Source organism: Triturus cristatus, chromosome 1_2, assembly GCF_964204655.1.
Source record: "Triturus cristatus chromosome 1_2, aTriCri1.1, whole genome shotgun sequence".
NCBI classification, from domain to species: domain Eukaryota; kingdom Metazoa; phylum Chordata; class Amphibia; order Caudata; family Salamandridae; genus Triturus; species Triturus cristatus.
Window position 1 is genome coordinate 144,565,647 of NC_140580.1, and position 27,871 is coordinate 144,593,517.

At 44.5% G+C, this 27,871-nt stretch overlaps 1 protein-coding gene across 1 annotated transcript in view; it reads right to left on the bottom strand.

Annotated features, from left to right (window-relative positions):
• NHLRC2 (NHL repeat containing 2) overlaps nt 1-27,871 on the bottom strand; it is an 867,133-nt gene that overhangs the window by 262,111 nt on the left and 577,151 nt on the right. The window lies entirely within an intron of this gene.

Here is a 27,871-nt window from a genome sequence, read left to right on the forward strand (position 1 = left end):
AAATTGGACCATAAGGACAGTCTGGAAAAGATGCGGGAAGAAAAATGACTATATGGCAGTGGGTGCCAGACTAGTTTTCTTCCTCAATGACATGTTCAGGTGAAGGATCGTTGGGTTCTTTCCATAATTTCAGAGGCGTACCAGATTTCTTTCAAGGAGACTCCTCCAGTTCCAATGTTCAGATCAACTCCCTTATCAAGGGACATCATGGAGAGAGAAGCTATGTGGTTAGGCATGGAACAACTGCTTCTAAAGAAAGCATTCATTCCTGTACTGTATCACCAACAAGGAGAGGGTTTTTATTCAACTAGTTTTCTAGTAAAAAAAAACCTGATACTTCCCATTCTGAACCTAAATTCTTTGAACCACTGAGACCGATTGGAGAACTTCAGAATGACAACTCATCAACAAATAATTCCTTTAATTCACAAGGGTGACTTTTCATCAACTGTAGCCCTAGAGGATGCTTATTTTCATGGGCCAGTGCATCCCAACAGTCAACCCTTTATGAGGTTTTGTCTGAGTCACAGACATTCCCAGTCTGCCTTTTGGGTTGTCAACATCACCTTGGTCTTTTACCAAGGTACTGGCTCCTGTTGTAGCATCCTTACAACTCAAGTGGTTCACCATTTTTCCATACCTTGATGATTGCCTAATTTCTCCCGCTTCTTTTTTTTAAGGTGCAGGAAGCAGGAATGGCAACAATCGACCTCCTTCAACAATTGGGGAGAGGATGTAGCCTTACGGCTCGAGCGGTCGACCTCGAAGCTGGGGAACCGGGTTCGAGTCTTGGCAGCGACGCTCAACACTGTGTGATTCTGGGCAAATCACTTAATCTCCCCATGCCTGACAAAAATGAATGTGTCCATCTGTAAGGAAACTGGTGCTCATGTAAAGCGCTCTGATACCCGATTTCTCGGGTCTAGTTAACGCTATATAAAACTAGAAAAAAAAGTAATTGGGCTTCAAGCCGAACATTCTGAAGTCCCAGCCGGTGCCAGACAGTGTGTTTTTTCCCTCAGGATGGGATTTGGTCTCTCCAGTCTCTCCAGTCAACTCTTAGCGAGTTACAACGGAAGCCTTCGGCAACGGCAAGATTCTGGTTGATGGTCCGGGGTCTTATGGCATCAACAACAGGGGTGGTCCCTTGGGCCAGATTTCATTTGAAACCACTGGTAAATATTCTTCTGGGTCACTGGGGCCCAACCATCCAGAAGTATGAGACTCCAGTTCAGATGAATCAGGAAATAACCCAGGAACTCCAGTGGTGGCTTCACACTCCCACTCTAGAGAGGGGGAGCCCCTTCCAACCCTTCGTCCCTCTACAATGGACTACGGATGACAGTCTTTGGTACTGGGGTGCAACCTTGTTGGACTGGGACTGTAGGGGTCAGTGGACTGCCCAAGATAGGTGTCAGTCTTCCAACTGGAACGAAATGGCTGCAGTTTTAAAAGCAGTCAAGTTTTTTCAGTCACAGTTCGCGAGTCGGGATGTAGTCATCTGTACGGACAATCCAGTGATTTGGTATTACATTAATCATCAAGGGGAGAGACTAAGTAGTCCCATTTACACTCTCTGGCGGCTCAAATTTGTTAATAGGTAGAGCATCATGTGCTCTCAGTGAAAGCTGTATACATCAGTGAATCCCTGAACTTTCATGCTGACAGTCTGAGTCGGAATCTGCCCTTATCAGTGTTGTCCCGTCCAGCACTTTCACAGTTTCAGCAAATTTGTCATTTGCTGAAACATGGATGGCTCTGTTTGCCTCCCCACAGACTTCCTAACTTCCACAGCTCTGTTCAGCGTTTCCTTGTCTGCAGGAATGGGAAGGTCTTCTGTATGCCTTCCCTCCGACTCCCCTCCTGCCGAGGGTGCTTCAGAAGATTTCGGGGGAAAAGAGTCTCAGAGATTTTGGTTTTGAGGGGATTACAGTTACTTCCTTTTGAACTTTTATACATGGCTCAATTATGCTGGCTAATGGTGAAAGTGGATTTTCTGATGGACATTAGTTCAGCCAGGAGAATTGGGGAACTGGGTATTCTTGTGATATCTTGTCCATAACTTACTATTCTTCCTGACAGGGTAATTCTTAGGCCTGATACCAAATTCCTTCCAGAATGTCTTCCAAGTTCCATTTAGATCAAGAGATTGTGTTGCTTGTTTTGAACATGGATGATCAGGGCCATGACCTTTCCTCTCTTGATGTTAGTAGAGCCCTTTTGTGTAATTTGACCTATGTCAAGGATTTTCGTCTTTCAAAATCTCTTTTGTTTCTTTTGGTAAACCCAACAAAGGCAAGACAGTGTCTTCCTCTGCTCTAAGTAATAGGTCAGTTTCCACTTCTTGGGTGCAGGTTGGAGGTGTTTCCATTCCTAAAATCTGCAGAGCATTGACATGGGCTTCTCGTCATACATTTGTTAAACATTCATTATCTAGGGCCGGCTGGCCGGCCGGCTACCAGTGCCACGGCATCGGGTGCTGACTTCAGGGTGTGCTGTGTTTGCAAGTTTATTTTGGTTTTTAAATCACCTGCTGCCATGTTCCTTGCCTCCAGCAATTTCCAGGCAACAATAAAAAGCACAGAGGATTAATATGCCTGCTGAAAAGAACGTGTCCCATGCAAATCACAAAGTGCATACAATGTAAATAGGTCAGTGGGTTGCTGCTTTTCAAAGAGAAATACGTGCAGTCTAAAGTAAAATAGTGAATTATTAACTATCATCAAAGAACTGTATGCACACTGCAAAGTATAGCTTACAGCATAGATTAATGTAGCAAAAACGGTTCATCTGGGTGGAAATCGATTCTTATTATTAAAGAAAAAACCCAAATATGTTGTTCCATTTTCAATTTTGAGTTTGTGCTTCACCAGACCAAGCACTCAAACTATACTGTCTGTCAGTATGGATGACATGTCACTCCAACACCTTGTAGTTCTCTGGCTTAAGTAACATCTCCTATATGCTGATTTGCACATGTATGTTTGATTGTCTCTGCGTAATGCTTGTGTGATAGAAAGTGCTCTGACACCCTACACTGGTATGAGTGGCGCTTTATAAGCAATTAAACGCATCTGAAAGACTGATTATGGAGACTTGAGGGGCACTGTTAAAAAGTGGTGGTGAGGGAATCTGTGGTGGAGGTGGTCATTGGGGGGGGGGGGGCCAACAAACGTTGCACCGGTGCTAAAGCCGACCCTGCCATTATTGCTTTGGTGTCTGGCAATTTTGGCACTAACAACTGCAATTAAGTAATTGTTTTTTTAAAACAAAAAACTGTTTGTGGCAAGGTGCAGAATTATGTTTTTGCTTGTGAGTTCCACATTCAGTGACGACAAGCACAAGGGGGACAAATGAAGAGGCAATGAGTCGATTCATTACCGGTAAACTCCATTAGCCTGAGTTGGTCTCCCTCATCCCAGTCAGAGCCCTTCCATCCCAGTGAGTATTCATTCTGCACCTTTCTGTTTGGCAATCTTGGTACTCAAAGGCTGAGAGGACGGGGAGGAGGAGGAAGCTGTTTTTCCATGTATGAACATGGAAGCAGAAAGCGGACTTGGATAAATATTACCTGTGGTGGAAGGGGCTGCCTTCATTTAGTGACGACTGGGACAAGGGAGACCAACTTGGGGAAATGAACTTTACAGGTAAGTAATAGGTTTGTTTCTGTATTTTATCTGGAGTAATGTAGTATAGAATGGAGTCCGATACTGCTGCCCTTAATATCTGTCAGTAAATGTGGTGTAGAGCTCCTTAATGAAACATGCACATTTAAATTTCACTAACCTCCTGCCCATAAGACTTGCTGGCACAAAGCTGCAGGTCATCTTGTTTGTTGCATCTGTCGCGTACGTATAAATCAGAAATGGATGCAGGTACTAATTTTAATATAAGGTTCAGAAAAGGAAAACTCTTCAATAGGTGGTACTCTGAGGGTAATGGGCAGTTTTCTTTTGGGGGATTGAATTCAACTGTCAAATGCTTAAATGATTTAATGCTTCAATCTTCCTAGAGATCGGCTAACCTCAGCACTGAATGATCGTGCCTGGTCTTACAAGAGGCATCACAAACAAATACAAAGAATGGATCATGTTCCCATAATGCTGGTATATATGAAATGGAGGGATTGCTGAAGATTTGTTGCGTCCTCCCATCCCAGATTGAAAGTGGCTAGTAATCTAAATGCAACTTGCATGCAGCAGCTGAGGTTCCCAAATGTAAAGACTCACACTCCACAGCCCCTTCTTACTGGGAAGCTGAAAGTATCTACAAGGCTTTCTTAGTCTTTTATGGCCCCATATAAACCCAGAGACAGCACTACCAAGCTTCTTGAAGACTTCTGCTAGGACATGAAGGAGCAGTGTACAAAGTGGAAACACACACATTAACAACATTCATTTGTTTCACCATAGAGACTGGAAGACTTTTTCACTTATCCATGATACATTTAGCCAGGTATGCCTCATAGTACTGCTGAAACCATGCTTCTAAAATGCTATGATGGTGCCCAAGTACCTAACTGAGGCTGTCACGCTAAGGTGATATGAATGCATTCGGCCCACTATACGAGGGCCACACTTATCAGAGTTTAATAGTGGCTTAATATGTAACAAGAAAGACTGACAAAGGTATTAGTCACATTGTCAATAGTTATCAGTGCATTTTCGAGATTAGCGGTACAGCTGATTAGGTTTCTGGGGTGATTTTTTATTGTAGTAACAGCAATTGTTTGTAAACGTCATTACCTTGACCACGGCCTTCGATATTGATCTGCCCATAAAAGTCACTGGAATCTGGAGCGTGAACACTTTTCAGAGTGGGCGGCCTGGCGTGTTGCATCTTTTCACTAAAATCTTGGTTTTGAGACCAGTGATTTTAGCAAATTTGATAAACCCCTCTGGTAGTAGAGTATTTTGGGCTACAAAAACACACACACATATATATATTCAAGCGCATGTTCTGTTGAACACTGAGGTGCTTCCTGAACAGAAGGCATGTGGCTTACAGCGGATTCAGCTTCTCCGCTTAAAACTCTCAGATGCCCCTCAATCAAACATCTGTGTGAAAGGAACCTGCAACACCGAGATACAAATATAATTTTTTATTTCATAAAGGATTATATTTGTACACCGGTGTTGCGGCTTCCTTCCATACGGATGTTTAATGCAGGGACAGTTGTTTCCAAAGGCAGCCCCAACCCACTCAGCTTCAGGTCTACTTGAGGCAAGGAAACACAACACAGCCAGGCACCAGTACCAGTACTTTGTAAGTTTTTATTTTCTTATATTCTTCTGACCATGAGTGCGGACATGAGAGCAAAGAGTTTCAGCTGTAGCCTTCAACAGGGTCATAGAGTTGCAAACAATACTTTTAAAGGGAACCACCCTCCAAAACACCTTCCTGACAACACGCCAAATATATATTTGCTGCAAACTTCCCAAAGAAGAAAAACACTTGTGGGAGAGGGGACACTATGTTCATTCATGGAGGTAAAACAGGACACGCTTCGGTTAAAGCCTTTCTCAATGTTCAGCTGGTGCATGCCGTGTCCCATAATATATTAAAATTCACTGGTCTGAATCATCATGAAATCGCAATTCATTGACAACAGCAATGTCCTCATTTGAAACCTAAATTTTGTAACGTGTACTAATGTAATGCGATCATTCATGGATTGTCAAATGCATGGTATAATTACACAATGTTCACGATTGTTCCACTCATTAATCTGTTACATCCAATAAGTCCCACACAGCGGGATTGCTGAGAGGTCTTTGGAGGCCACGCCCCCTTCCTCCTTCCACTCTGCAAACGAGCCTCCTGGTGCAGTGCTGGTTGGGGAATTAAGTCCATTTTACTCCTGAAGGGCCAAGGGGCCAACTACGCCTCCTGTTACCTCCAGTAAGTCCCACGCAGCTGCATTGCTGAGAGGTTATAGGAGGCCATGCCCCCTTTCTCCACCACTCTGCCAACGAGCCTCCTGGTGCACAACTGGTTGGGGGATGAACTTCCCCAACTGCTGAGGGTCCTTGGGGGCCTCAAGCAAGTACCACACAGCGGGATTGCTGAAAGGTCTTCGGAGGCCCCACTCCCTTTCTTTACCACTCTGCAAAGGCAACTACTAGTTAAACAAAAAAAATGGAAATTCACTTAAAAAAACCAAAGGTTACAGAGGCGTTATAGTTAGGAAGTAGAATTTAAAAACCATTAGAAATTCACTGAAAAAGCCCAAGGTTACAGGGACGTTATAGTTAGGCTAAGATTTCACTCGTACAAAATCAGTGAAAGTCAGCAATTAGAGTTACCTGCGCTAACTATAACTTACACCCACGTAATGCACTGCTTATGACCTCACATATTACATCACTCATGACATGGTCAGTGACATCACTGAAGACATCTCAAATGACATCACTGATGGCATTACTGATGACACAGAACTACTTGCACACCCACTCACACCCCTATACCTCTCGTACACCAACTCACATCCACAAATTCACTGACATATCCACTCACTCCTCCAGAGGCACTCACACACACACCCACTCACTCACTCTTACAGCCACTCAAACAACCATTCACATACCCATACTGCCACTCATACAACCAGCCAATTACCCGAAGAGCCACTCACATAGCCTCACATTCACCCATCCAGCTACTCACGCACCCACTTATTTTACCTACAGTCACTCACACACCCACTCAGTCATCCATTCAGCATCTCAACACAGCCACTCACTCCCCCACACAAGTACTCACACAAACACACCCACACAAACAATTACATACCCATTCACACATCCAAACAAGCCCTCACACATCCGCTAACTCACCCATATAGCCAGTCACACAGACACTCTCCAATACAGACACTCACAAACCAACTCACTTAACCAAACACCCACTCAAAAAGCCACTCACTCACCCATACAGCCACTTACACACTGTCACTCACTCATACAGCTATTCAGACATCCACTCACTCACCCATACAGTCGCTACACACCCTCTTACTCACCCATAGAGCCACTCACACAGCCACTCACTCACCCATAAAGCCACTCACACAACCAGTCACTCACCATTAAAACCACTCACAAAGCATCTCACTCACCCACATAGCTACTCACACACCCCCTAATAAACCCATACAGCCTCTTACACACCCATACACACAAGGACACAGCCACACAGCCACTCACATATTTGTAAAAAGTAGTATCACTCTGTAGTAGTGCAACTAGTATACTGATGTAACTTTTACAGGAGATTAGTATAAATGTTTACCACCCATAAACTCTTAAAAAACACTTCGACTTACTTGATGATGTCATGAGTGATGTCATTTGAGATGTTATTAGTGATGTCACTGACCATATCATGAGTGATGCAATATTCTAGGTCATAAGCAGTACATTACAGGGTTGTAAGCTATAGTTAACTCAGGTAACTATAACTGCAGCTGAATTTCACTGGTTTTGTACGAGTGAAAATTTAGCCTAACTATAACTTCCCTGCCACATTTGTTTTTTTTGTAAAAAAAAAAATATTTATATATATATATATATATATATATGGCTCCAACACATCAAACAAGGGAAGAGGAGCGCGGCGATGGAATTGGTAAATCAGCAGGACAATACTATCATCAATCTTATCAATACTACATTAACCAAAGCTGAAACACAGCTGCTTGCCTTGGGACTATCTTTCTGTCTGGAATCGAACTTCTGTTATAAGCAATCTCGTATTGATGTTTACAAGTTCATACGCACAATTAAACTTAAGAAGTTCTTCCAGCTCAATAAACCGCCTGACTTGCCTCACACCGATAACACCACCTCTGCCGATTTTCAAGCAGGAGACCTCTCCACCTTACGTTTGCTGCATTCACTGGCGAGAGAAGATTCAGGCAATATGGCAACTGACATGGACTCTACGCAAATAGAAGTGACTAACACAGGACTGGCGGCTGCTAGTCCATTTCGTCCCCCTTCCTCTTTTTGTCCAATTATGCCAAAAGACTCTGTGGATGTTTTAGGGAAATGGTCATAGATGATCTTAAAAAGCTCAACTTGTCTGAGAATTCACGTAACAAAAAATGTAGTTATCAAGTAAAATGTTACTGGGCACTGATGAATAAATTGCGCATACAAAATGAAATGGTTGTCTTGAGTGCGGATAAGGGGGGCAATATAGTCTTATGGCTCAGCGCCACCTATTTGACACAAATTGTTATGCCAAAGTGGGTTGTGACACACATGACGAATTTGCCATCCTTCTTAAGGGACACAGGTGATTTTCTGTAAAAAATGTATGAAGTTGAGTGGCATGGTGGCTATCTATTAATAAAAATGGATATAGCCTCGCTCTATATGAGCTCTATATGAGCATTCACCACCCACAAGGTTTGGAGGCAGTGAAATACTTTCTCAACAACCGTGCAATTAATTTTCATGACCACAATTGTATGTTGATCCAGATGATTGATTTATGTCTGAATAATAATCTATTTTTGTTCAATAAGGTCTTGTACAAACAACTAAGGGGAGTTGCAATGGGTGCATGTTTTTCTCCCACTTATGCCTGCCTGCTGGTCGGTTGGTGGGAGGAACGCATACTCAAAGTGACTTATAAAGGCATCTGGGACAACCATATATGATTTTATAGCAGATATATAGACATATTTATCATATGGGAAGGCACAGAAGAACAGGCCACTCAATTTGTTACATCTATCAATAACAATGTGATGAACGTACAGTTCACGGCCAATATTAGCCAACAGATTGTAGAGTTTTTAGATGTAGAGGTTTATATCTGTGAGAATTGTATTCAAACTAAACTCCACAGAAAAACCACCGTCGGCAACTCTACACTACATGCCACTAGTGCCCATCCCCATCACCTTATTCACAGCATACCGTATGGCGAGTTTCTCCGCATACGACGTATATGCAGTCTAGAATCTGATCTAACACAATGTCAACAGGAGGCTTATCTCCGCTTTTTGGCCGGTGGTTATAAAGTATCCGATCTGCAGCTTGCCTTGGACAAGGCCAACTCGTGCCCACGTGAACTTTGCCTCATAACTAAAAAGGAACACATTGCAATCACACCATGTGACCCCATACCTGATGAATCTCAAATTATACGTTTAATTACCACCTGTTGTAATCAGGAGAAGAGCATCAGAAAAATGATTTACAAATATTGGCCAATTGTTTTAACTGATCTAACTTTCAAATTCCTGTTACCAAATATCCCTGCTATAAAATTCAGGCGGGCACCCTCAATGAGGGATGCCCTAGTCGAAACTAGTCCAAGAGTAACAACTAGAAAAACCTGGCTATCTAAAACTGGCTTTTTTAAAATGCTCTTCGTGTCGGGCCTGCAAGTTTGGAGCCAATCTTTCTGAGTACTGAACAGCTTTTAGTGACATTCCAGTCCCTATTAAAGAACACTATACTTGTCGGACTGAATATGCTGTGTATCAGTTAGAATGTACATGCCATCTCAAATACATTGGCAGTACCAAATTACCAGTGTTCGATCGGATACTGCAGCACTTGCTTGCAATCGTTAATTCGGACCCAAACTACCCAGTTGCCGGACACTTTAAAGCCATATATGACAACTGAATCAATGATCTTCAACACTCTGTAATTGGAGTAGTCCCTCCGTCCTATCGGGGAGGAAACAGGGAGAGGAAATTGAGGCAGTTGGAGTCCTCTTTCATTTTAACTCTTGGTACTCAAATGCCTAATGGGTTAAATACCAGTGAGGACCTATACAATTTTCAATTACCTAGTTGGATGAAGGTTCCTCATATATATACATGTGGGATTCCAGTACAGGAGTTTTTTAGTAGCACTCTCTGTCTCTATATGCTGATCATAAAATAGGCCATTATTTATTTTCTTCCACTTATTCCTTTATGTTTTTCAATGGCTTAGAAAGAATAGATAAAATAAATAAAGGTATTAGTGGCTTAACATAAACAAGATAAAAAAGAAAATTAAGACATCACTGATGTAGTCACTAAAAACTTTGCACTGATATCCTGTACTGTATTGATACTGAATGTTTTAACCTTGCACTAGCATTTAAATACTGAATTGTTAATTACTACGGGTAACAAAACAATTTGCAACATTTTGCACATCCCTACCACGTAGTGTGGTATTGGTGGTTTTTTTTAGGGTCTTTACATGAATCTGCACATTAGCACTTTTTGCACTGTTTTGCACATTTTTTAAGGAGCACTGGTTTTTATTCATGCTATGCCTCTATGTGATTGTGTGCAATTTTAATCTTAGCAACCTGTATTTTTTTGATATAAAGATTTTAGGTACTTATTTATGCAAGTATAACTAGGATATTGATGAGGATGTTTGGACAACATTCACTATAGTTTCACTGCTATACTATATGTGATATGGTTCATTGGGCACTTGCCAGCAATTTTATCAATGTTCTTGTCCATTTGATACTATCTTAACTAGTCTAAGAAATATCAATGGATATTATATTTTAGGACAACAGTTAACATTATGTTTTTTGCCTATTGAAACTTGTATTAATTAAGTACAATTCTAACAATGTTTTTTAGATCTCAATAGGACTGCTAGGTTATGCCAACCAGTAGCAATGCAACATATGTAGGCTGTGCTTTATTTACGACTGCTCCTTGAATTATAGAGTGTATACATTTTTTCTATGTCTATGCTCACCAAATGACCAACATGTTAAATCTGATTGGCCACTCAAAGTTTAAATGTGGTGACCCGTCACCAGCATGTCAGGTGATCTAGATCACCGTGGCGATCGAAAACGCGTCTGGGGCGGACACTCGTCTGTACCACTTGGTATATATTCAATAAAACAATGGAACTATGAACCCACGTCTTCAGGAATTCATTTGAAACTTTGTTGGTGGTCCGTACCTGTGGTATCTCTCCCGTGGACTGCAATTGGAGGGAACAGGATATGCTGAGTTAGTATCCAAATGTGTGACTGGGAAAAAACAACAAAATGTACTATAGGATGTATGACCATACAGAACACTGCAGCCAGACTCATCCTGGACCTCCTAAAACGAACCCACATCATCCCACACCTGACAGACATCCACTGAGTCGCCATCAAGAAACAATGCCAATTCAAGATCTTCACTCATGCCTACAAGCCCTCCATGACCTAGGTCCTGCCTACCTCAACTATTGACTGAACTTCCACCAACCCACTAGACACCTACGCTCCCCTTCACTTGCCCTCGTACACCGCCCCACATCTGCCGCAGTGGCAGATACAGTCAAGACCCGGAATTACCTCCCCATTCAGCTCCGTATGCCCCCTTCGCTCTCAGCTTTCAGGGAAAACTTGAGTTCCGGCTCTTCGACTGACACACAGTGCACAGATACCTCTAGGGGTTATGGAGTTGAGCTTTACAAATGCTGATTGATTGATTGAATATATAACACCCATCTCACCACTTGCACTAACTGAAGCAGACCACTAAAACTCTCATCTAAGAATCTCCATCTTAAGAATATTTGGGGCAATGGGCAAGACATAATTTAGGGACTTCTGTTTGGTTTCCTGGGGGCCTGAATTACCTGATAATGGGTAACAACATTTAACCACTTTTGTACTGTATGCTAGGCTCAAAAACATCTGAAAAACATATACAACCTCAAGCAACCCCACATTTATTTGTCAAACACTACCATAAGGAACCTTAAACAAGCATGGAAAAGCCATTGTATTTTACGCTTGGGTCTAGATATTTTATCTTACAAACATATTTTACTTGGATTAGAGTGTCAAACGAGCCTGTTCCTCCCACTGTAGAACAGACATGATAGGGGGGACTTGGTTATGTTTAGTGGACTAGGGTATTAAGAATAATATTAATATAAGACACTGGACATAGCGCTTGAAATATAGCTTTGATTGCCAGTAAACTCTTAATAAAAAATAAATCATCATCACAACTGGCATCGACTCTGAAACAGTGAAAGTCAAATCACTGCTATGAGGATTTTTACCATTCATCAAGTCATTTATTATCTTCATCTGTCTTGTACCTTCTCCCGTTCATTCTATATGTGATGAAATATTGGTAATGAAAAAGGAATAATGTAGTGAGAGACGTGAGATGGAGGGAGCAGATGAAGGGGTGGGATGTGAGGTAGTAGGGGACTGGTGCGGTAAACTGAGAGGCTAGGTAGTGAGAGCGATGTGGGTAGAAAAAAGATGAGGTAGTGAGTAAAACATGAGCTAGAGAGAAATGAGGCAACAGTGACGTAATGAAGAGAGTTATGAGATAGAAAGAGAAGTGAGGAATAGAGAGCTTGAGCTAAGAGACAGATGAGGTGGAGGGTTGAGGAGAGGTCAAGTAAAGGAAGGAGGGACATATGGAGTTGAGATGGAAACTGCAATTATATGCAGAAAGAGAGGTGTTGTAGACAGAAATTAGAGAGAGGGGTACAGATCCAGATAAAGCCACAGAGAGTTGTGGAGATAGCGTTTGGGTCGTGAGAGAGGTATAGAGAGGCGTGGAAGAGAGATCTGTATTTGGGAGAAAAGTGAAGTAGAAAGAGGTGGGGCAACAACATTTGAGAGAGAGAAAGTAGCATAGGTATATAGAATGTAAAAATAGAGACAAATGGAAAGAGAGGGTGAGGTGGACCAGGTGAGCTTACGTAAGTAGACAGACATGAGACAGAAATCTGAGGAGGAGAAAGAGAGGAAGAGGGTGCTAGGGTGCCGTTGAGGTAGTGAGAGAAAGAGGTAGAAATTGATGCCAAACAGAGAGAAGGATGTAGATTTTGTGATTGATGAGGCAGAGAGAGACGAGGTACAAGACAGAGATAGAGAAAGAGGGAGGTGAAGCAAAGAAAGTAATGGTTGAAAGAGGATATCTAGAAGTAGAGAGAGGAGCGAGCTAAAGAGATAGCATTGAGGGTAAACGTAAGTGGTAGGTAGACAGAAATGTTGAGAGACAGAGGTAATGAGAAGTAAGGTCAGGTATTATATTGTAATTGCATTTGTATAGCGCTTACAACCCCTGAGAAGGGATTGAATCTCTTCACCCCAGACAGCACGCTGCTCAGGAATCCAGGGCTAATGGTTAATCCAGTGGTCATTAGCTATTAGGATTAGTCTTTTGATCCCAAGAAATACTTTTCATGAATTTACTTCTTTCTTAGCCACCACTAGTTACCTACAGGAATATGCAAGCAGTTTGCTAGTACATCATGTTATACAGGACTAGTAAAGCATGCACAAGCAGGATCTGTAACACCTGAAAGTAGAGTGTCCAGAGTGAAACTAACAGGAAACAATTAGCTTTCTGGTATTTTCCTTCTGCAGTAGCGGCTGCTACTGAGCACAGGTGGTGAGGCGGGGGGCTGCAGAGGGAAGAATACAAAAAAATTGGACTTACTTGGGAGCCGCCACCACTCCTCCATCGTCTTTGAGTGCAGCAACAGGAAGCACACAGTCTCGCAGAATCCCCTGTCCAATCACAACGCTGTCTTACAGCAGCGTTGTGATTGGTCTGAGCACCATTATCCAGCACTCAGACAGAGGCTTGGAGGCTGGGCATGTTCCCTACCAGGCAGAGTGATGCAGCCTGGTGGGGAGGATGCAAAGTACGCAGGACCGGCCAAGCAGGCATGCGCACTTTGAGAGTGTGCTTAACACTCCTTCCCCTGGCCAGCCCAGCTCCACCCGCCCAAGCATGAAGGAAAACGAAAATGATAATAACGTTAGGAAAATGATGCCGTTAGTTATTGTCATTTTCGTTTTCCTTTTTACACTGCTCGCAGAGCAGTGGGGAGATGCTCCTCTGCCTTAGCGGAGGAGCCGCCTCTGTCCTTCTGGACTACTTACCGACAAAAATATGCGAGCCTGCAATCCCTTTATAAAAGACTGTCTCTAATGACCTTATCGCAGGCTACTAATGGTGTCCTATGTTGCCTGTAATAAATAAATGACATAGCTCTTAAACTGTAATGACTTATTACGGTTTATTTCTGACGTCACAATGCCTGCTGCCACAGTTAGGGAGAAAGGCGGGTCTTGGAGCATAGTTACAGACCCAACGGGAACTGGGTTTTCCAAATTATTTTTCAAGATATATATGGCAACATGCCTATTTATAGGTCAATAGGCAAGACATAATTTAGGGCCTTCTGTTCCGAACAAAGTTGGCTTCCGGGGGGGCCTGAATTAGCTGACAATGGGTAAGAAAATGTAACCACTATTGCACCATATGTTAGGCTGAAAAACATATGAAAGCTTAAGCTGCCCCACATTCATCGGTCAAACATTACCAAAGGGAACCTGGAACAAGAATGGATAGGGCCACTTCCATTCGCGCTTAGATCTAGATTTTTTTGTCATGCAAACATACATTGTAATTGGAGGAATAATATAGTCTCTTCATATTTCTACACAATCTGAACCACCGCATTTTTAACCTGATTTACATTAAAATGATTCTAAAATCTATTTTTGCAGACATTACTAACTTCTTTTCTGTGTGCTGAATTACACAGTACAGGTGGTGTTGTTATTTTTCTTGTATGCAATTAACATGGAAGGGGAAGACACCAAGGATTTAAGTGGTTTCTGGGTAGGGTGATAAGATATGATCATGATTTATAAGGAATAAAGTGTTCCTTACCGTACATTATATGGTTATTGCAAGTCAGCTCAGAGTTCCATGGCCTTATAAAGGAACTCAGGCTTCAACCTCGTTCCTCTATATGGTTATAGAATCCTCGGTGACTTGCAATAGCATTATAAGTCACATCAGGAAGTAATGTATTCCATATATAAACAAGCATTGGCATAGCCAATAGGTCTCGCCTTTCGGACTTTATAAGTGTTTAGCAATGCAACAGTTGCATAACTAAATACTTATAAGGTCCCAAAAGCGAGACCTATTGGCTATGCAAAGCGGGCGTGCGGCCGCGAAAGTGAAAGTGATCGCGATCGCAATCAAACATCAAAGCGGCCTTGCGGCCGCCAAAGTGAGAGTAATCGCGGTAAAACGTGGCGCGCACGCCCGTGCACATGCACTGTAGCTCTAGGATGGCCTGGCACTTTTTGGAGCCCTCTCAATAAGTCTCGCCAGACCAGCGCATGCGCTGGGTCAGGCGAGACCTAACCAGGGCAAAGACCTAGTTACTACTTCAGAAAAATACCCGTATTTCTGGATGGATCACTAGGGATACACCAAGGACGTCGCCACAGGCATCCTGGGAACACCGATTTCTTAGTGCAATTTTGAGACACTTTACCCAATCAGAGTTAGGGAGCCCTGCATACCTGTCTGGTAAATATATTAACGCAAGATGTACACATCCACACAATTTGGGTTTTATTAGTAACCTAATCCCATTATTTTGAAATAGAGGACAGTTGCATGCAAGAAAACTCACATGATATAAAGGTAGGTTTTATGAACCCATTTCACCCCATCATCCCCTGCTCAGCTACAACTTTAGCAGTACTTGCTGTCTTTCTTTATGCACAATGGAAGCTAGAGCCCAATGGGAACCGTCTGTGGGGGCACAGAAGGAACAAGAAGTGCAGATCCCTGCCTCTCCATTATTAAAACTACCAAAGCACAGTTCCTATCCTGCCACACAGTAGTACACTTCACAGCTTTTGGTAATACATCTAAGCAGATGGACCTAAAATACTGGACTTACAACAGGACAGTACAGAAGTACTTTTTGAGTTCAGTATTTTATGTTTTTTTCTGCTTTCACACACCAACACCAATGTAACACCAGTTACATTGGTGTTGGTTTTAGTATAGGATACAAATTCCTGGAGATCAATGGAGCACTCAACAATGGGCACAAGCCTTGGATACGAGGCATGTATTTTTAAAAGGATGCAGATTACATGGTCTTATTGTCTAGAGAGCAGTTTTCTCTAAAGATAGGACTCTTCATATCCTTTCTGAACTCAAAGAGCTGAGGGCTAGGTGCATGTGTGATGTGAACCAAAGGTTGCTTCAGATTCTCGTGTGTAAACGGTACAGGCGGGATGCCTTGTGGTAGTCTCCTACTTGCATTTCTTCATCTCCAGTCCTGGTTTCTGGTTAGGTGATGCTCTCGTTCCTGGTTTAGCAATGTCTGCCAGAGGTGGTTATTTTGTCAGTCAGGAATGCAGAGCCCTCTCTGATGGCCTTGTAAGTGATGCAGCTGATCTTTTACATGATGCGGGTTTGGAGCGGTGACAATGTAGTTCGACTGTTGGGTGCAGTGGTCCAACTTCTTCAGGCTTTTGAGCATTACGATGGCAGTTTGGGACACAGAGCGCTGTCATGGAAGCTGCTGCTGCCCCCCCATGCATGCAAAAGAAGATTAAGGTGTGCATTTTAATCTTGAAATCGGGTTTACACAGGCAGGACTTCTCTTTCTTTCAGAAGGGAGAGCTAATACCATGTTGCCTTCGTTTTCTTGATTATTTATTCTTTGAAGGGGAGGTTTGTTTCGAAGTTAAATACAAGCAATTTTGTACCGGCTATCAGCAGAGAATGAGGCGGTCTAGATAGCCAAGTTCAGTAATCATCAGATTAGGGGATCTGGATGCTGCTGTCCAACAGGTTCTATGCAGAGAATGGACCCACAGGTTATATGCAGAGATTGAAGATGCGAGGGAAAGAGTATGGATTCCTTAGGACTGCCACCCTGGAAAGGATATTTCATGGATGATGAGGTTCCCATCCAGATGAGCGGATGGCAGTTGGCGAGGTAGGTGGTTCCTCCAGGATATGGATTGATGCTTGGTGGTTCACTGTATCACAGCTGTAGAATGGTAGTGCAGTACCAAAACCTAAGGATCATTACTCTTGTTTTTTAAGACATCATCAATCACTTGAAAAATTGTGGTCTCCATACGTTAGCCTCATCTGAAGTCAGATTGCAAGTCCTTTACTAGATCATCCATATTGAACTGATCCTGTAATTGAATGACGATTGCCTTATTGATAACTTTGCCGCTGAAAAGTAGATGAGGCAGGATGTTTCCTATTTTTTAGTTATCAGGAAAGGTTTTTTCGAATGAGGCAGGAGTTCATTATATTAGAGGAACAGTGTGAAAGCTAGTCCCTGGAAGGAATTCACAATGGAAGATTGCTCATTGTTATCTTCATAGGGAGTGATCTTGATTCGAGTTGAAAATGTCTGTTTGTCTAGTATACAAGAGGAAGCTGAAAGTTGTCCCTTGGGGGTGCAGTGATAGGGTATAGAAGACAAAATGGGTGGTGGTTTGGTGTTGTCAATGTGGATTCCCATTTTGTTTACTTTATTGGAGATGAAAATGGCGAAGTTGGGAGTAGATAGAAGCAGTGCTTGACAGCCTAGAAGAGTTCTATGTTTTTGTTAGTCGCTTTGCTGATGCTAGTTTTGGAGCAGATGACTTGAAGAGGGATCTGTGTGTCAAGCAGAGTGCTTTGAATTGGATGAGGTCTCTGCAGGTATTGGTCCTTTGCCATTTATTTCCAATCTCCTTATGGAGCGCGTGTTCCCAAATAAATCTTGTGAGTATCACAGATCTGAGCATTTGGGTTGTAGTACGATGTTTTCAATGGTGTGCTAAGTATCACAGGAAGTGCAGTATACACAGAGAAGTGGATGAACATTTGATGTGGTCACGAACAAGTTCAAAATCTTGGGGAGTACATGAATGAGTAGTATGATTGTATTTTTCTATGCAATTAACCTTGGTTCCTTGGCATGACATGAATGATGGAAAAAGGGAAGTTGTCTGTCCTATACAGATTTGGGAGGGTGAGGCTTTCCTGATAAAGTTGAGCATTATGTTTTTAGAGTAGGTACGTTCAGTAATGTGCTGCTTGATGTCCAGAGTAGAGGGATTCTTCCATAGCCTTTGTGCTTGAGTCACCAGGTCGTTTGAGGTTGGAGGAATGCTGTTTTGTTGTGCTGAACAGAGGCACTGTGAATGAAGTCTGAGATTTTATTGGTGAAGGTTTGGCTGGCCAAGGGGGTCAACAAATCAAATTGAAGAAGGTTGGCTGGGTTGCTATGAGCATGAAGACTTGGGTGGGGTTGGTTCCCTTACGGAGCAAAGCCAAATAAACTTTAAACTCTGGAGAGTTATCCTGCACGTGATCCATGCACTGGGATACCGTACCCAGCCGGGAGGAAGCTATCTAGCATCATATGAGCCTGGTCTCTGTGATTAGGAGCACATCTAGGTTGTGCTGTGTGCTGATGTCGGTAACTAGACATAATATCGAAAAAAAAATATCGAGTAGCCAGAATATCGAGTTTTTAATATCGAATGGACAGAATATCGACTTGCAAAAATATAGTGGTGAAGAATATCGAAAAACAGGTAAGAAATATCGATTGCAATAATATAGAAGTAAGTAATATCGACAGTCATAATATAGTTGTTAAAAATATCGAATTTTTTATAGTGTTTTAAGTGTTAGTATATGTGTTAAAAGTATGTATTAATATTGGAATGTATGTTAGAATATTTTTAAATTAATGAATTTTATGTTTTTTTATTTTTTTGTAATTTAATTCCGTAGCGGGTTGTGGGTTTATAGGGGAGTAGGGTGGGAAGTAATTTAATTATAGTACATTAAATAATAATTTCTAGGAATTATTAATTATTTTTAATTTAATTTTGCGTTTTACTTCTGTAGCGGGTTGTGGGTTTATAGGGGAATAGGGTGGGAAGTAATTTAATTATAGATTATTAAATAATAATTTATAGGAATTATTAATTATTTTTAATTTAATTTTGCGTTTTACTTCTTTAGCGGGTTGTGGGTTTATAGGGGAATAGGGTGGGAAGTAATTTAATTGTTATTAGTTAATTATTAATTGGTATTGAAAATTAATTGGTTGTTGATGAATTATTAATTGGTAAATAATTAGTATTAATTGGTAATTAATTTGTAATAATTGTTTAATTGATAATTATGTTAATTGTATTCATTTAATAGTTGTAGCGGGCAGTGTGTTTATAGGGGAATATGGTGGCAAGTAATATAATTGTAAATAAATAATTATTTAATTTATTTGTGTATATTGTTAATTAATATATCTTTAATTTAATTTTGCGTTTTACTTCTGCAGCGGGTTGTGGGTTTATAGGGGAATAGGGTGGGAAGTAATTTAATTGTTATTAGTTAATTATTAATTGGTATTGCAAATGAATTGGTTGTTGATTAATTATTAATTGGTAAATAATTAGTATTAATTGGTAATTAATTAGTATTAATAGTTTAATTGATAATTATGTTAATTGTATTTAGTTAATATTTGTAGCGGGTATTGTGTTTATAGGGGAATATGGTGGGAACTAATATAATTGGAAAAAAATAATTATTTAAATAATTTGTGTATATCCTTAATTAATATATTATAAATTAATTATTAATTGGTATTATTTGCATTTATTAATGTTTGTTATTGAAAAACAATTGTTTGTTAATTAATTATTAATAGTTAATTAATTAAACAAAAATTTATTGGTATTTATAAATAATCAATTCTTGTGTGATTGGTAATTAATTGTAATACTTGTTTTTGTATTAATAATTAATTAATTTAGAAAAAATATACATTTATTATTTTCTCTACTATTGCACTTACTTGAGTGGGAATAGTAATTTTTACCCCTACGCTATCCAATACTTTCCCTATTATTGCACTCTCTGGAGTGTGAATATTAATTTTTACCCTCCCGCTATCCAACACTTTCCCTACTGTTGCATTCTCTGGAGTGGGAATATTAATTTTTACCCTACCGCTATCCAACGCTTTCTCTAGTGTTGCACTCACTGGAGTGGGAATAGTAAATTTGACCCTCCCGCTATCCAACCCTTTCCCTACTGTTGCACTCTCTGGAGTGGGAATAGTAATTTTTACCCCTACGCTATCCAACGCTTTCCCTACTGTTGCACTCTCTGGAGTGGGAATAGTAATTTTTACCCTACCGCTATCCAACGCTTTCCCTACTGTTGCAGTCACTAGAGTGGGAATAGTAAATTTGACCCTCCCCCTATCCAACGCTTTCCCTACTGTTGCACTCTCTGGAGTGGGAATAGTAATTTTTACCCCTACGCTATCCAATGCTTTCCCTACTGTTGCACTCTCTGGAGTGGGAATAGTAATTTTTACCCTACCGCTATCCAACGCTTTCCCTACTGTTGCAGTCACTGGAGTGGGAATAGTAAATTTGACACTCCCGCTATCCAACGCTTTCCCTACTGTTGCACTCTCTGGAGTGGGAATAGTAATTTTTACCCCTACGCTATCCAACGCTTTCCCTACTGTTGCACTCACTGGAGTGGGAATAGTAAATGATACCCTCCCGCTATCCAACGCTTTCCCTACTGTTGCACTCTCTGGAGTGGGAATAGTAATTTTTACCCCTATGCTATCCAACGCTTTCCCTACTGTTGCACTCACTGGAGTGGGAATAGTAAATGTTACCCTCCTGCTATCCAACGCTTTCCCTACTGTTGCACTCTCTGGAGTGGGAATAGTAATTTTTACCCTCCCGCTATCCAACGCTTTCCCTACTGTTGCACTCTCTGGAGTGGGAATAGTAATTTTTACCCCTATGCTATCCAACGCTTTCCCTACTGTTGCACTCACTGGAGTGGGAATAGTAAATGTTACCCTCTCGCTATCCAACGCTTTCCCTACTGTTGCACTCTCTGGAGTGGGAATAGTAATTATTACCCCTACGCTATCCAATGTTTTCCCTATTATTGCACTCTCTGGAGTGGGAATAGTAATTTTTACCCTCCCGCTATCCAACGCTTTCCCTACTATTGCACTTACTGGAGTGGTAATAGTAAATTTTACGCGCCCGCTATCCTACACAGAAAATATTGAATATTTTTAATTAATATTACGTTAAGATATATGTATTAATTTTATTTTTTTTACTTACTTTAATTATTCATTAAGTTTACTGTTATTTAAGTATTTTTAAGTATGTGTCAGTTAATTATATGTATTATTTCATTAATTTAACATTACTTTTAAAACATTTAAAAAATTCGATATTTTGACTAACTATATTATTTACAACGATATTTTGGATTCGATATTTTTGTAATTTCCTGTTTGGAGATAGGACTTTGATATTTTGGTATTCTATATTTTTGCATCGATATTTTTGTAAGTCTATATTTTTGTAGTCGGGGGCGCTAGAGGGCGCCAGTCCGTAATGGCCGCACCTGTGTGAGGCTCTCGCCAGCCGTGCGCTTTTCAGCTCCAACAGACCATCCTCCATCGAGGGACCGCCATTCTACCTAACGCGATCCGTGGGGCTCCGGCCAGTGAACACCCCCACCGACTTGTGGCCCGCTTGATTCGGCGGTTCGGCTGCGGCAGCGGCCGGAACTTTCCACGGCCGGGGCTGCTGTGTGGCTGGAGCGCAGGGGCCGGCTACCTCAACTACGCCATGGTGGGGACCCGGCGTGCGGACCAGGCCGCGCGGCGCGACCGCTGCGAGGAGGGGAGATCGGCGCCGGGCGATCAGGCTGAGCCCATCCGGAGCCGGTGAACGCGTGTGGACCGGAGTCCTTCAGGGAGCTGCTGGACACGGAGCTGCCGCCTACTACCTGCCTTCTGCTTGGGGAGCCATTGTGGAGAGATCCTTTGCAGCGTGGTCCGACTTCAGGGGCGGTGAGTGACGCGAGCTCCTGCTGCCCCCCCCACCCCCCCCCGGATTGGCTGGCGAGACTTACCTGCTGCTTGATTCAGATCTGGTCCCCCGGGACGGGGGTGGCTGAGCGGGATGCCCTAACGGGGGTGCTGTGGTCGCTTGCTACCAGTGGCGCCTCGCGAAGGGGCGTTGCGGCGAGGCCTGCTCTTGGCTCTCCCCCCGGCCTGGTGCCCCTGACGGAGAATACACTGCGAGGCTGACTGAGAGGTCGAATCTTTGCCTGCCCCAACCGGAACAGCTGGATGGATAGCTTTGTGGTCGCTACATAGCTGGGGTGGCCCCCGGAAAGCGCGTCTTGAGGCTGTAGGGTGCCCCCCGCTTTCGAGGCATTGAATTTGTGGGCTCTCCCTGGCTCCGTAACTCGCTGGACACATTGCTTTGCGGCCCTTGACTGTGCACCTGGGCGGGAGAAGTTTGAAGGACTGCTCTCGGTCCATAGTGTTCGTTACACCTAGGGGGTGCCTGTCCAGGGGAGACTGATTGCACTCGGGCTGGGCCCTTGGCGGCCATCATGGGGAAGGCGGACGCCAGGCAATCCCGGCTCCCGTTCAAATCCCACAAGAAAAAAGAAAAAACGCCTCGGGCCCCGCAGCCGGGAGATGGCGACGCTGCTGGCGACGACAGCGAAGAGGTGGATTGGAAGGCACTCCTTCTGAATATGCAGACCAGCCTCACCTCCATTGATTCCAAGATCGACGGCATGTCCCGTCGCCTCGATTCCGTAGTCCACAGACTTGATCAACAGGAAGAGCGGTCTAAGGAGGCTGAACAGCGGATCTCGGATCTAGAAGATGGGGCATCGACCACCCAGACCAAGGTCTCGCAAATGGAAAGGCTACTAAAAGTCATCGCCGAAAAGAACGAAGATTTGGAGGCGAGATCACGCCGCAATAACGTACGCCTTCTTGGTCTGGCGGAGACTACCTCGGTGGGGCGAATGGAACTTTTCATTGAAAAACTCCTGTCAGACCTCTTTGGTGCGGGTGCCTTCTGTACGCAGCTGGTGGTGGAGCGGGCTCATCGCACCTTGGGCCCCCGTCCGGTGCCCGGAGCACCCCCGCGGCCTGTGGTCATCCGCTTCTTAAACTACAGAGATCGGGACACCCTGCTACGCCTCGCCAGGGAGAAGCAACCTGTCCTCTTTGAAAATACCACGCTCTCCTTTTTCCCGGATTTTACACAAGCAGTGCAGGACGCCCGTCGCAAATTAGGACCGGTCAAGAAACGTCTGCTCCAAACCGGACTCCAATACTCCATGCTATACCCGGCCCGGCTTCGGGTGGTCCATCATGGTAAGCCCCATATATTTCAGGACCCTGCTCAGGCTGAACTATTTTTGAAGAACTGCAAAAAGTCTCCTGAATCCACCAGATCCCACTCGGAGAGGGCGGGGTCCCGGTCACCCACTCCTGCCCCTGACTGATGTGGGATGTCTGGCTGTTACCATGTTCCCATGTTGCTATTGTTGTGGGTTGGCTTGCTACGCCGATGTCTATCGTCCCGATGGAACCGCTGGTTACACAACTATCTTTGAACATTGCTCCTGTATGGTCGAGCTATTACTTGTTAGGTTCTGATGGTTTCAATGGTCTCTCGATGTGTTCAATTCTTACCTGCGCCCTGGCTTTGACCCCCCCCTCCCGCATTTTCCCTGGGCCATAAACCCGGAGGATAGCGGGTGAGATATCGGGGGAGTGGGATGGCCGGACTGGACCCCTAGTGTCCCCCTCTTGGGTGTTCCCCAATAAGTACATGACAGGACATTGTGGGGTTGCATGGGGTGGGGGAGATGCCCGACATGATTGGGATGTCGGAGTGGGTGGGTGGGTGGGATTTCTAGGGAATGTTTTGAAGTTGTTATTGTTTTTCAGCATGAGCACTGCGTATATACTTGTCAGGGTAGCACAGCATGCTTCCTTCACTAGACGACTACCTCCATGGCCTTGCTGCCGGATAGGCCTTTCAACCCACACTCTACTCCTTAGCGAACATGACCCGCACCACGTGCACAGAGCTGGGGTGGGAGGGCAGCTCACTGCTATCACCTGGAATGTGAGGGGGCTGGGAAATCCGAGAAAGCGCCGACAGATCTTGGGTGCATTAGACAGATTGCATGCTCAGGTGGTCTTTCTTCAAGAGACCCACATGGATCCCCTCCGCCCGGCTACCTTTGCTACCAGATGGGCGGCCCACTCGCTTCATGCACCTTACTCGTCTTATGCGAGAGGCACTACCATCCTAATCAAAAGAGGTATTCCCTATGTTCCTCTGGGCACCGCCGCAGATCGCGAGGGACGATATTGTATAGCGTGGGGAAGGATAGGTATAGAGACTATCACCCTAGCCTGCTCTTATGGCCCCAACTGCGATAACCCGAGCAGTTTCATGGCTCTCTGGAACAAGATCGGAGACGTGGGTTCCACACACCTCATCTGGGGGGGAGACTTCAACGCTGTACTGGACCCCGTTGTGGATAGGTCAAACCCTTCTATGCACCATTACACTAATACACATAGATACCTGAGGGACATTTGTGACACTCAGGATGTCGTCGATGCCTGGCGCCACTTAAACCCGACCTCTCTGGAAGGCACGCACTGGAATACTGCACATGTAACATGGGCCAGAATAGACTACATCATGGTGAATAGGGCCTTAGCTCCCTCCCTGGTAGAGGTGCGTCATGTAGGCCGTACGTGCTCCGACCATTCCCCGGTGCTAGCCAAGTTTCGTCTACCGGATATAATGGGTAGACCCCCGATGTGGCGACTCCAACCCAACATCTTACTTGATGATCTGTTTCGTACCGAATTGGGTCAAGAACTAGAAGATTTCATATCTCGTAACAAGGGATCGGTGGAACGGGCGGCCACTTTTTGGGAAGCACTGAAGGTCACAATACGGGGGTTCTGCATCTCTAAGAGCTCCGGGGTGCTGAGGGTCCTGCGAGATGCATTGCGTAGACTGGAGTCCACACTACACACCCTGGAAACCAGCCCTGACTATGCTGACAACACAGATGCACAGGCAAAGTACCGCGAAACACTATCAGACTACACTTCCACCGCTGAAAGAGAAGTGCATTTCCGGGGCAAGTACTTTAGGGCTCGTGTGTACGGAGAGGGGGAGCGACCCGGTAAATCACTGGCAGGGGCGATCCGCCCGCCGCGAGGCTCCAATTTTGTGCTGGAGCTGGAGGGAGAGGATGGGACCCCTATCCGGGATACACACTCGCTTTTAGCGGCCTTCACTGCACACTACTCTACGCTCTATTCTACTACTAGGGTGGGCGCCCTGGACATTGGCGACTACCTTAGTGAGCTCACACTGGGCTGGCTCTCTGACCGTCAACGGGAGTTTCTTGCGGAGCCAATAGGCCTGGAAGAAGTTAGGGATGCGATCAATCAGATGGCACCGGGGAGGGCTCCGGGGCTGGACGGGCTGCCCATGGATTTCTACAAGGCGTTTATTGATATCCTCGCTCCGGTACTCCGAGAGGTGTTCCTGGAAGCACATGAATCCGGCACGCTTCCTTCGTCTATGCAAGAGGCTCTTATTACCTCCTTATTAAAGCCTGGAAAACCACCCCAATACTGCGACTCGTATCGTCCTCTCTCGTTAATTAACTGTGACGCCAAAATCCTGACTAAAATACTAGCTAATCGTTTGCAGTTATTACTGGGGGGCCTGGTGCTGTCTGATCAAGCGGGGTTTGTTCCTGGTAGGGCCACCTCCAACAATCTTCGGACGCTATTTTCCGTTATGCATAATGTAGACCCGGATTTGCCATTGGTGGCAGTTTTTTTAGACGCCACCAAGGCCTTTGACTCTCTGGAATGGGACTATCTTCACTGTATTTTACGCAATATGGGAATGCCCCTGGGTTTTACGCGCTGGATTGACATCCTATACGACCGGCCGTTTGCTAGGGTGGGGTTGAATGGGCGGATCTCGGACCCCTTTGTGGTGTCGCGGGGAACTCGCCAGGGATGCCCCCTATCTCCACTTCTGTTTGCGGTGGCGATGGAGCCCCTGGCGGCCCGGCTCCGTCAGCATCACCGAGACAAGGCTCTGCGCTGTCTTCAGCGTGAGGTCCTCATATCCTTATACGCAGATGACATCACGCTATACATCCGTGATCCCGCTACCAACCTCAACCCTGTCCTTCGGGAGTTTATTCGCTTTGCGGGTATGTCGGGTATCCATATCAACTGGGGAAAATCCACTATATTTCCGCTGACTGCAGCCGCTCAGCCGTTCCCTTTGGACTACCCCCTAAGATGGGACATGGATGAGGTTCGCTACCTCGGCATACTTCTCTCCCATGACCGTGAAGAGCTAATGCGGATGAACTATGGCCGTACGTTTGAACATATCCAGGCTTGCGTGTCCAGATGGATCACGCTGCCCCTCTCTTTTGCAGGCCGCGCATCCCTGATTAAGATGGTGGTTCTTCCGAAGCTCCTGTACCTCTTCATGAATATTCCCTATTATCCAGGCAAATCCTTCTTTCAACTTCTGAGGTCTGAGCTTATTCGTCTGGTGTGGGGTGGAAAGAGACCGCGTCTGCGTTGGGAGGTGTTGACTCGTCCGTTCGCGCAGGGAGGGTTCGACCTGCCGAACTTCGAGATGTACTTTCATAGTGCACAGGCCCACTACGTTCATCACTGGATTCGCCCCACTCCCTTCATGCCACAGACGGCTGTGGAACACTGGCTGGTTGCACCTATTCCACTGGAAGGAGCGATACTCAGTACACCAGAGACACGTACGGCGTACCGCACCACTATTTCGAGCTCCATTCTGGCGTGGCGCTATATTGCGAGGATAACCCACACATCGCTACTTTATTCTCCCTTGCTTCCCCTGGCATACCATCCCCGTCTGCCCCTTTTACAGGAACAACTGTTCAAAAACTTTATGGCCAAATTCCACATTACGACATGGGGGGACCTTTATCATGACGGCCAATTCCGCTCCCAATCGCACATGTTCGCTGGCCTTGCACCCACATTCATGGACACATTCCTCTATATTAGGCTTCGTAGTGGTATTCGTGCATTGACGGGGGAGTTTCCCAGTGAACCACCCACATTAGAGCCCTTACACCGGATACTTAAAGCTCCCACTCCGGCACACGCGGTCTCCACCCTATACCACTCTATGCGCTCTACACCAGACCCCTTACCTTGCAAGGCGCGTACCAAATGGGAGGAAGAACTAGAACTGCCCATAGATGACGAACTCTGGAGCTATTGTTGCTTACAAACGGAACAAATCTCCTCCAGCAGCAGGTTCAGGGTGATTCACTACAGATTCTTACATAGGCTTTATTGTACTCCAAGATCCATGTGTAGGGTGGGCCTTCGGGAGGACGATCTCTGCTGGCGGTGCCGCGCTCCAGCGGCGGACTTTCTCCACATGGCGTGGGAATGCCGGGAAATAGCTAACTACTGGCAACAAGTATACTCCGGCATTTCAGAAATGCTGGGTGTCCCGTTGGCACCCTCTCCGGTGCAGGCGCTTTTGGGCTACACCCAAACTATAAAAAAACCGTCACGCTGATTTGCCACTATTGCCCTCCTTCTAGCAAAACGACTGATAGCATGTAGATGGGGACGGGGCAGAGCTCCCAAATTTAAGGAATGGGTCAGAGACATGGTACACTGTCAAGACACTTTACTTCGATATGCAGAATTACTACCTTCCGCATCTAGGCCAACTGATGTCTGGGATCCCCTGCGAACGTACCTGCTGTCGCACCCACAGACGTGACGGGCTTTCCTGCCCGCTCGGCCCCTACCCTTCCACGTCACTACTTTTACGTCCAGGGACCCAACTGCCTATATGGAGATGGGGACTACTAGTCGTGGGCCGGGATGGATGTCATCCCCTACTGTAGCTGATGCTGCGCGATGGGTGGGTCCCCCTCTATCCCTCGATTAGACAACGCACCGGGAGGTGGGGTGGAGCGGGCGGTGCGCGCAACTGTGGGGTTCCCCGCTACAACTGGTACATACTACTGTGGAAAACTCGTTTCATGCAAAATGTTCAGTGATTGATGGGTTGTGTTCGTACATGTTGACTCTCTGATCATCCCTCTCCCTTAAGCCGC